Source organism: Eptesicus fuscus, chromosome 14, assembly GCF_027574615.1.
Source record: "Eptesicus fuscus isolate TK198812 chromosome 14, DD_ASM_mEF_20220401, whole genome shotgun sequence".
In the NCBI taxonomy this organism is placed as follows: domain Eukaryota; kingdom Metazoa; phylum Chordata; class Mammalia; order Chiroptera; family Vespertilionidae; genus Eptesicus; species Eptesicus fuscus.
In genome coordinates this window covers 12,214,611-12,225,884 of record NC_072486.1, presented here as the reverse complement: position 1 = coordinate 12,225,884, position 11,274 = coordinate 12,214,611, and the positions used below count along the sequence as shown (strand labels likewise).

The 11,274-nt window shown below is 42.3% G+C and overlaps 1 long non-coding RNA gene across 1 annotated transcript in view; it reads left to right on the top strand.

Annotated features, from left to right (window-relative positions):
- The window catches only part of LOC129151417 (uncharacterized), a 53,879-nt gene that overhangs the window by 32,693 nt on the left and 9,912 nt on the right, over window positions 1-11,274 (top strand). The gene's annotated exons all lie outside the window — the stretch shown is intronic.

Genomic DNA, 11,274 nt, shown 5'->3' with positions numbered 1-11,274 from the left:
CGTGACCATGGCACTAGGTAACGCATTCTTGCGGGTCGGCGGGCGGCTCGTCCCGGTTAGGCAGGGAGCCACCTTGGAGCGCCAGGACCTTGAGAATCAGAAGCGGAACCGGAAGTGAGGAGAGAGGCCCCGGAGCCCAGTCCTTAGGAGAAATGCGCTCATCCGCCCTTGGCCGGGCCCCGCCTCTCCCTCGCCCTCGCCCTCGCCCTCCCCCGCGCCTCGCCCCGCAGGGCGCCCTCTGGCGGCGGCATCACTTTCTCCTTCGAGGGCTGTCTGTCCAATTTCTCAGAAATCCACCTAACCATTTTGCCGTTCCTGTTTCCAGGATCTCCTTAAGTTCTCGCCTATCAAATACCCTGTCAGCTCAGCCCATCTCAAGTACCCAGCTTTCCATTCTCCACCCCAACCCTAACCCTAACAATGATTGGAATGAAAAAGGAAGGAGGGGAAGTAGAGATAGTGAGTACAGTCAACTCTTGAATTTTTCTGTGAATGGAAGCAGAGAAATCAGGCTGAAACTGGCGTTAATGTGGGGACAAGGGAGGACTTTTTTTTAAAAAATGGGAGGTATTGCAGAGTGTTTGCTAATGGGAATGATTCAGTAGAACAGAAAAAAAGTGATGATGCAAGAGTTCCAAAGATTTCCAAAATAAATAACCCCGTTTCTCAAAGCTCTTAGATTCCAGGACATGTGCTTTCCCACCTGCTGCTCTACCACCTGGAGTCTAACTGGTAAGGGTCCCAGATGTAGAGCAGGTGGGAGGCAACCATAGGCGATACATGAACTTTCATGTCCAAGTTTCTCTTATAAATTATTACCTTATTATACATGACATTTCACAACAGGATTTTAAAAATGGAATCTTTATTTTAAAATACTTAAAATTATAATGCTATATCTAGTTCAATAAGAGGAATTGTAGCATCAATTAAATAACAGTAGCTAAACTAAGAAGAGGTCAATCAAACTTACTTAAAAGGGAAAACAATGCAGATGTCCTGTTGTGGTTGTGGGTGTTCAAGACCCAGCTGTTGTGGAAACTGAGTTAAACCTGCATGTGACCCTGGATTCTTGAGCTTTTATTGCATAACCCTCCTCCTTCCTAGGGGGAGGGGGGCTCATGATCCCGGGGATCCCCTGACACGTTCGGTCCTCTGTGGAGAAAAAGGACCATCTGGGAAAGGCTGGGACTTGGACTCAACCTTGTGCAGCATTTGCCTGTTGGAATAATTTTCTTTCCTTAACTCAGTGGTCGGCAAACTCATTAGTCCACAGAGCCAAATATCAACAGTACAACGATTGAAATTTCTTTTGAGAGCCAAATTTTTTAAACTTAAACTTCTTCTAATGCCATTTCTTCAAAATAGACTCGCCCAGGCCGTGGTACTTTGTGGAAGAGCCACACCCAAGGGGCCAAAGAGCCGCATGTGGCTCTTGAGCCGCAGTTTGCCGACCACTGCCTTAACTCAATGAATTTTCAGTCGACATGGCTGTGTTCCAGTTTCCTTGAGATTTTTGTTGTTTGTTTTTTTTTTTTGCACGGAAGGTTGTCTCCTTTCTATAGAAGTGCTTCTCTCTAATTTCTTGCTCACGTGTTCCGCCATCTTCTCATACAGGTTGCAAATCTTCACCCCAAACGGCCTGACAGTCACTGGCTTGTGTCATTGGTCCATTATGCTCACTACACCGTTCCTTTCACAGACTTCATCAAAGTCAGAACACTTTTGCCTAGCACCTTCACAATTCTTAAAGTGTGTCATCTCTTTACTATCAAAACCACCACCACAGCACCTACCAGGATCTTCCAGGGAAATGCATAGAGACGTGGGACTGTCTCGAGCTTTCAGGAATCACCAGCAGAACACTGCACAGGTGCTCCAGGACTAGCCGAAAGGTGAATGCATGGCAGGCAGTTGGCCCTCTGCCGGTGTTGCAAGGGTTCAGGAAGCCCCAGTTAGGCACGCCATTAATGCCGGTGTTCTTGTTCCAGCATTACAAAGGGTTCAGCAATCTGGAGAAAGGCTGTGCGTAGATTAAATAAGAGTCCAGAGACGAAAGATAATTTTGAAAGGCATTGGGGGTCAGAGGAGCTTCAGCTAAAGGAGCTAAAGGTTTCTCCTTGTCTCAGGACCCTTGCTTTTTATTAACACAATTTGTCCTAAGGCAAGGTGGAGATAATACACTTCAAAGGGTAGGGTACAGAAGCATTGTCAGATTGGGGAATAGCCTACAGCTGTTCAGGTGTTTAGCCAATAGGAGGCAATAACATGTAGATTAAGATGCCCTGAGCTGTCTGGCAGCAAACCATCATCCTATTCAGGTTTGGGGGAAGTGCCTTCCAGCCGTTCCAACAGGTGATTACATATGTGACTCAGCCCTTGTTGAGCCCCCAAGTTTCATCAACCTTTTAATGAAACTCTTGTAATTATGACATGCTGGAATTTGCTTCTGGAACCCTCCATGACTGGTTGGACTCTCAGCTCTGTCTCTGAGTGCCGTGCCCTGTGTGCCATAACTGACCACTACAGAGTGTTCTATTCCTAAATAAACAGGTACCTAGCAACCAGGGCAGATCAGTTGGGCTGTGGGAGGGGAGTCTAGCAGGTTCTAGAAAACCATTTTTTCCTACCTGTACTCTGAAATAGAACGTGATCTCATGTGTACAGGCACTGGGTTCACATACGTGCCCCATAAAGTGTCACTTACTATTAACACCTTGCATTAGAGTGGTGCATTTGTTACAACTGATGAACCAACATTGGCACATTAGTATCAATTAAAGTCCATAGTTTACATTAGGGCTCATTCTTTGTGTTGTGTAGTGCTGTGAACTTTGACAATACATGATGTCATGTATTCACATTACAGCATCATACAGAAGAGTGTACAGCCCAGAAAATTCCCTGTGCTCCACCTAGTCATCCCTCCTCTCCTCTTGAACCTCTGGAAACCACTGATGACTTTCCTTGTTCTGAAGGCTACTTTGTCTTTCAATTAGTGGTAGCATGGCATATCTTTCTCCATCCCTTTAGTTTTCAAATAATTATGTCTTTCAAATAGGTTTGTTGTACACAAAATACACTTGGGTGTGGTTTTCTTATTCCTTATAACAATCCGTGTCCTTTAATTTATGCATTTAGACCATTGACATTTAAAGTGATTTTTGATATATTTGGGTAATATCTATTTCATTTCTTATTGTTTTCTGTTCATGGTCTTTTTTTTCCTTTTTCTTTTCTTTTGTCTTCGTCACTCTTTTTCCTTGTCTGGTTTTAGTTGAGCATTTTATGTGATCCCATTTTGTCTCCTCTCTTAACATATCAATTATACTTAAAAAAAATTTTTTTTGAGTAGTTTTCCTTTGACTTTGCAATATACACTTATATCTTATTCAGACCCACTTTGTTGAGAATTTGGATGGACATGAAATCCCAACAAAGTGTGAAAGAGGAAAAGTCATTTTTAGATGAATAAGTCTTCAAACAATGCACCATCCAAGCATCTCTTAAGTCAATGCTTCCCTCTCCCTTTGAATTCAAAGACAATTTTTAACTGATACAAGTAGTATAATCATTCTTTGTTTGCTTTTTGTTTGTTTTAGAAATTTGAAGCCATATAGAAAAATCCTAAATGAATTCAGGGTAGTTGGGGGAATAGAAACTGGGATGGATGAGGTTGGACTTGAGACAGTAGTTTTTCATCCAACTGGGACACTTATGAGGGTGAAAGGGGGCACTATTAAAATTATACTGGGATAATAAGCATAAATCAGAAATGTTCCTGGAAAACTGGATGCAGTCACCCTAATTATAAGCCCCATAGAGTTCTTTTGACTTTTTAAACTTTGTGCATGGATTTCTTTTCAACATAAAATTAATCTTGCAGAATAGTAAGGTTTGTGAAGTCAATGAGTCCAGCTTCACAGTCCATGCAAAAAGGTCATCAGTGATATTCCTGATGTGTAACCATCTAGTCTTTGCTCAAACACCTTTCCCTGGCTCACCTTAGGTCTATTACAGGGCAGCTGTAATTGTTATCAGTTTCTTTCAAACTTGCCAACTCCACCAATCCTATATAATAAAAGCCTAACATGCTAACTGTCCGGTCGTCTGGTCGTCCATTCAACCAATCAAAGCGTAATATGCTAATGGTATGCTAAGGCTGCTCAACCACTCCCTATGATGTGCACTGACTACCAGGGGGAAGATGCTCCGACCGGTAGGTTAGCTTGCTGCTGGGGTCCGGCCTATCTGGACTGAGCGAGATAGGCCAGATACGCCCTGGAGTCTCCCGCGGTCCCTCCCTGGCCTGACAGTGCACTGGTGGGGTCCCTCAGCCTGGCCTGCGCCCTCTCACAATCCAGGACCCCTCGGGGGATGTTGGAGAGCCAGTTTTGAGCCTGGTGAGTGCTGCTGTGGCAGCGGGAGCCTCTCCTGATCAGGACTGATTGGGCGCGAGCCGTGTCAGGCACAGTGGGGCCAGGATGAGCAGGAGTGGCCGGTGGCGTTGGACTTCGGGTTTTGGCCCAATCCCTGCAGGCCACCCAGAGGGACCTCACCCATGCACGAATTCGTGCATTGGGCCTCTAGTAGGAATATGATACAGAACCCTTTCTCTTCTATGGCTAGCCCTGATTTTAAAAGTGCATTGCTTCATTAGTCCAAAAGAAGTGACACTGGTACTTTGTCCAGTCCCCCAGCTTTTCAGTCCCACTGTGCTGTGTTTATTAGTATTAGAGTGAAAAGTGGGGAAGGCGGGTTTGTTTAGGCTAAGAACCAAGACTTCAGAAAGGATTTATTGTCTTGGGCAAGGTCATACATAACCCTGGTAAAGGTTTGATTGGCAAGTGAAAGGCTCATGCATCAGAGAAGTCGCTGACTTCAGTGATGTATAACCCCTGGCTCCATGCCTCCTCCATTCCTCTCGCAGGCTGCCATCTTTGCCCTCTTGCTGTCCTATGATGTAGGACATGGCCAAGATTGACAGAGAGAGAGAAGGTTGAAGGGCAGTTGTTAAAATGTCACCTATCCAGACTGAAATCCAAATGGCTTAATTTACCATGATGTGTTTTAATAAATGAGAGTGAAAACTGAAGAGGTTGTGGTTTCTAATCAAACAAAGTAATGCTTTAGCTACTGAAAGGCGAATGGTTTAATTGGTAGGGGAACACACGTTAATTAGGTAAAAAAGATATATTAAGAGGAAACTAAAAACATCTTTGCCGCAATTAGATCTACAGCTGTTTTGTGGTAAAAGAAGATACACATGGAAATTACAGAGTCAGATGTTAATATTTTAATCTATTGCTTTGTAACTTCAGTGACTATTTTAGTTTTATAATAAAAACAACCTTTGCATTTCACTGCAGATACTTTAACATAGAAACAATATTACTGGTTCTCAGTCACAGTGGGTTTTGTTCTGTTTGAGTACTCTGCCTTTCCTGAGGATGTACTGATTCCTTGATGGTAATAACCCTTACTTCAGAGCTAGACTCAGGCTGCAAAAATGATGTGTACTTTTGCCTTCTGTAAACTGTTGAATTTAGGCGGTTGCATGTTAGTTTAACATTTTTGAGTGGTTAACTGAGTCTTAAGTGTACAGTATATTGTATAGAATATAACCAGAGGATCTCAGAGACTTTTTGTGGTGGTGGTTATTGTTTTGATCAAAGAATGGTCAAAGGATTTAAAATTGGTTAAGTACAAATGTGGAGCATTTTCTGCCCTCTAGTGGTAAAAAGCAATTTTGCAATATTGGTTACATTTCAGTGTTTTAAATTATAAGGGAAAAGCTACATGCTATTTTATAAGTGGTTTGAAAATTATAGAGCTACATTACTATAGCTAATTAGTATTGTTGCATATTTTAAGAAAGATACACAATATTTTTATGTTTTATTAACCACAATATACTAATGCTGGGAAATCTTGCAAGAAGTAAAATAAATTTTGAGATAATTTTTCTTCGGGATTAAACAGTATTTCTCTACCTCTACAAAGAGTATCAATTCAACAGTAATCTCATTATAATTTAATTTCACTCCTGATTCTAATTGTGATTTTCCTATTTGACTCCTTTTATATGTTAGTTTCTATATTTAGGAGAATAATGGGCAATACTTCCCATTTCCTAAGCTACACATAGGAATAAATGTATTACACAAGTGTTATATTATGAAAGGAAAACTTCATGATACATGAAAAAAAATAGGCCATTAGGAAGAATTTGATAAAGCACTGAAGTTCAAAGTGCTATAAAATAGTTCATGAATGATTTTTGACTATTCTTTTTTTTCTCAGGAAAATTAAACTATCCAAACTCTTCATTTTCATTACTGTTATGAAATAAATACCTCCTCACGCCTGACAATTTCAGATATTTACAGAGAACCATTGGCTCTGGCCCCAGCTGAGATGATAACATAGTTCAGGAGATAAAAAGATGAGCAACAATTACTCCATTCAAAATAAGCTTAAAGGGAATACAGGGAAAATGTAACATTCTGGTGGAAAATGTGATACCCCTACCTAACATATTACTCTGTCAGAATCAGGGCATCTCCAAAAAGCATCAACCTTGGACCTGGAGGGTATTATGCTAAGTGAAACAAGTCAGTCAGAGAAAGACAAATACCATATGATGTCACTCATATGTGGAATCTAGTGAACAAACTAAATCGACGAACAAAATAGAAACTGAGGCACGGATACATGGAACAGACTGACAGCTGTCAGAGGGGAGAGGGGTTGGGAGACTGGATGAAAAAAGGTGAAGGGATTAAGCAAAAAACTTATGTATATAGCATGTAGACAGACAAAGGAGTGGTGATAGCCAGAGGGAAAGAGGGGTGGGGGGGGGTAGGAGGAGTGGGCAAAGGGAGGAAAGACTTTGTTTTGGGCGGTGGGCGCACCATGCAGTGCGCAGGTGATGTTTTATTGAGTTGACACTTGAAACCTGTATGGTTTTGCAAACTAGGGTCACCCCAATAAATTCAATTTACAAAGCATCAATCTTATTGTTGTCATAGGAATTTTTTTTGGTAGGCAAAATAATGCTAAAGCTTTGGGTATGGTATTATGTAGGTATTAATAGTCTGAGTATAATTAGAAAATAGATTATGTTGAAAGGGAAGTGAAATGCACTTAATGCCACTAAATTGTACATTAAAGATGGTTAAAAGGGTAAATTTTATGTTATGTCTATTTTCCCACAGTAAAAAAAAACAAAAAAAAAAAAACTACATAAGAAAGGCAAGTGAAATCTCTCTGATTTTTAAAACTTCTACCAACAATGAAAAAATGTGCAATACCTAATACGCCTCTCTGGAACTCAGGGTCACTTAATAAATAGTAATTTAAAATAAACATTGGATATAATAAAGAGGAACAAACATTTGTCACACAGTATTTTCCTGATTTAAGCCTGACTCTAAGAAGCAAAGTGATTATATTTCCCACAGAACAGTGGATAACAGACTTCCGTCTGGGGGAGAGGAGGGAAAGGCTGAGATACTCGAATATTCCTATGGTTCATGTCAGTGAATTTTATTCTGATTTGTTTTAATTCCTTTACTGCTTTGTCCTAATTCACGAATGAGATCTGTAAGAGACTGGAAATAACCCAGAGATTGAAAGATGAGACCTCCCCTTGCAAAAATTTATCTACTGATGCCTCCACTTGCCAATGACCACATATTTCAGTGGCTCTCTTGACCTGTTCAGTTCTCCATCGAAGCAGAAACTGATAGCTGAATTTCATCATCAACAATAGCACTTTGGTCATAGGCGGGGGAGGGGGGATCACTATTGCTCCTTTAGAGTCTAAGATAAAAATGGTCCAGTGTTTATTCTGTGTCGTTTTTACCCTTTATAGTCATTACTGATAGATAGTTATTTATTACTGATAAAGTAGGCACCCCTTTACCTGCTCTTAAGATAAACACTTTATGAAAGCTGTCCAGGCATCTACGGTCTTTTTCTTTCCTTCCTCCTCCCCTCCCTCTCTTCTTTTCCTCTTTATAAAATCTGTACTCAGGGTCATAAAACAGTGAGGATTTATTCCTGCGCTCTAGGGCATCATGTTTTCTTTTTAAAGCTCAATTCAACAAATGTTTCCCGAATGCTTCACATGTTTGAGGGCTGGATGGGAGGTGGCTGTGTGGTGGAGGACAGGGCAGCGGATGGAGGAGAAGAGCACAGACTTTGAAGTCAGACAGATCTCAGCGGAGCCTACTTGTTAGGTTCGTTTCTTCAGAGAGTTCTTTCTTTTTTAAAAATAATATACTTTTATTGATTTCAGAGAGAAAGATAGAAACATCAATGATGAGAGAGAACCATTGATTAGCTGCTTCCTACACACCTCCTACTGGGGATCAAGCCCACAACCCGGGCATGTGCCCTTAACAGGAACCGAACCTGGGACCCTTCAGTTCGCAGGCAGACACTCTACCCACTGAGCCAAACTGGCTAGGGCTTCAGAGAGCTCTTTCTGAGCTCAGTTCTCATGTATAAAAATGAGCAAAACAGAAATGGGTAAGACAGCATTAAATGTTAAAACAGACACAGTTATAACAATAACCAGTCCCTATTTTTATTAAGCTGGGGAGGGAATACAAAGGACAGTCTAGTGCAGTGGTTCCTAATCAGGAATGATTTTGCACCCCAGGAACCATGTGGCAAAGTCCGGAGACATTTTTAGTTGTCACATTTGGGGGTGGCGCCACTGCCATCTAGTGGGTAGAGGCGATGGGTGCTGTTACATACCCTCTGGGCACAAGGCTGCCTACCCACAACAAAGAATTACCCCACAAATGTCAATTGTGTTGACCTTGGCCTAGTGAAAGAAAAAAATAAAATGTTATATATTTCATATAACAAGGAAGTGAGCTCATAGAAGCTGGGCAGACCATCTGTTTTCTAGTGGTCCATCCAATGTCCCTGCTTTTTCTTGCCCTTGTAATAGTGGCTGGGGCGCCGTGTCCAGTGGAGAAACTACATTTCCCAGCTTCACTCGCCGATTGGGATGGCCAATGACACGAAAGATGTTGGTGATGATCTGTAAGGGGCCCTTGGGAAAAGAGCACCCCTTTGCCTGTTCCTTTGTATTTGCTGCCTGGCAGGGGCCGTGATGGCCTGGTGGGAGCCATGTGCTTAGGACAGAGGAGTGGAAAGATGGCAGGAATCTGGATCCTTGATGACTGTGGAGTTTCCATACCAGCCCAGAACTGCTTCCTCCTAGACATTTCTATGTGAGAGAAAAGTTTTACTTGGTTAGCCCTGGCTGGGTAACTTGGTAGTTTGGAGTGTTGTCCGGTACACCAAGAGGTTGCAGGTTTGATTCCCCTCAGGGCACTTACCTAGGTTTTGGGTTTGATCTCTGGTCAGGGCTCGTACCAGAGGCAATGTTAAAACAATGTTATTTAGGTTTTCTATTACATGCAGCTGCATCCACATTTGAACTGGGTTTTGAAAGATTTAGACAGAAAAGGGGCCTTACAGGTGAAGGAATTGGAGTGAAAAAAGGTGCAGAAATGTGACAGGAATAACATGTAGTTTGATAAGATCCAGAGGAGAAGTGTCACATAATGTCTGCAGGAAGAGCTCTAGGGAAAAAAGTACACACACACACACACACACACACACACACACACACACACACACAAGCGGAGGCCAAGCGCTCACCTTTCTTGCCCATTTCATTTTGTTGGTCACACTTAGGTGAACACTGACCTTTCATTTTTCTCACTGAGAAATTGGTCTCTGAGTCAGTATATTTTCCCCCCTTTTTGTATTTCTCAAGGTCACTGTCATCGTATGATGTATGAAATGTGGGTCTGAGATCACATGGAAGTTGCCTTCCATGAAAATCATTGATGTATAATGTGCCATCCCCAGTTTTTCCCACAAAGCCCTGACAGTCCACTCATCTTTTCAGGCTGCCCGAGTTTTAGGTCAGTACCAATCTGGGTGGAATGTCCTTGGAGAAGGAAAGTGTTGGAAGAGAGAATATTTTGGGGAATGAGCCTGGGGAGGCACATTGAGGAGAGGAGCATAATCACCAGCTCACTTCTATTTTATGCTGCTGCAGAAAGCCAGTATTTGGAGGAGGGGCAGATTAAACCACTTGAGTGATTCTGATTATTTTGGCATTATGTTCTTAAGAACTATGGCCAATCAGACTATCTATACTAATAAAAGCCTTGGGGGTGATCAGGCCAGCAGGGGAGGGTATTTGGGGGCAATCAGGCCCGCAGAGGAGCAGTTAGGGGGCAATCAGGCCAGCAAGGGAGCAGTTAGGGGGCAATCAGGCAGGTAGGTGAGCGGTTAGGAGCCAGAGGTCCCGGATTGTGAGAGGGATGTCCAACTGCAGGTTTAGGCCTGATCCCTGTGGAATCGGGCCTAAACCTGCAGTTGGACATCCCCCGAGGGGTCCCATATTAGAGAGGGTGCAAGCTGGGCTGAGGGACACCCTCCCCAGTGCACGAATTTCGTGCACCGGGCCTCTAGTTCATTTATAAAATGAATTAGATATTAATTTAAAATAATTCTAGAAATAAAATGTCTTCTTTGCAGTAGTTCTTGAACTTCATGGGATCACAAACCCCCTGGGAGAATTTAACCCCAGAACTCCAAACTGCCCCTCCCCAAAATGAACCTAGATGTGTAATGATTCAGAGAAATTGTCATTTCTAGAAGCTATAAATATTCGTTAAAAGGAGAGATTTATCTTTGTTGCAAAGGGTGTCAAAAGTGAAGTTTTAACTAACACTCCAAAATACAATAGATGTGAAATTCCTAAGGCAAGATCACCACTTGCAGACTTTTAAAAAAATTATTGAGTTGAAAGAGTGCGGGAGAGAGAGAGAGAGAGAGAGAGAGAGAGAGAGAGAGAGAGAGAGAGAGAAAGAGAGAGAGAGAGATGTCAATTTGTTGTTCCACCTATTTATGCATTCATTAGTTGATTTTTGTATGTGCCCTGACTGGGGATCAAACCTGCAACCCTGGCGTATCAGGACGATTCTCTAACCAACCGAGCTACCCAGCCAGGGCTATTTGCAGACTTTTTGAAGGAAGTGGTTCTCCTAGTTCTCAATTCTCTCACCTGCTTGGAGGCTATTAAAAGGATGGGATTTGGGTTTATGAGGAGATTTCTTTGGAGAGCATGTTACCTTGCTGTGAATGCCCCTTACCTATGCCCAGATGTCCCTTCACCAGGGAGGGGCTTCCATAGGAGGAGGAAACATGCTCCGTGTGGTTAAGAGAAGCAAAGAA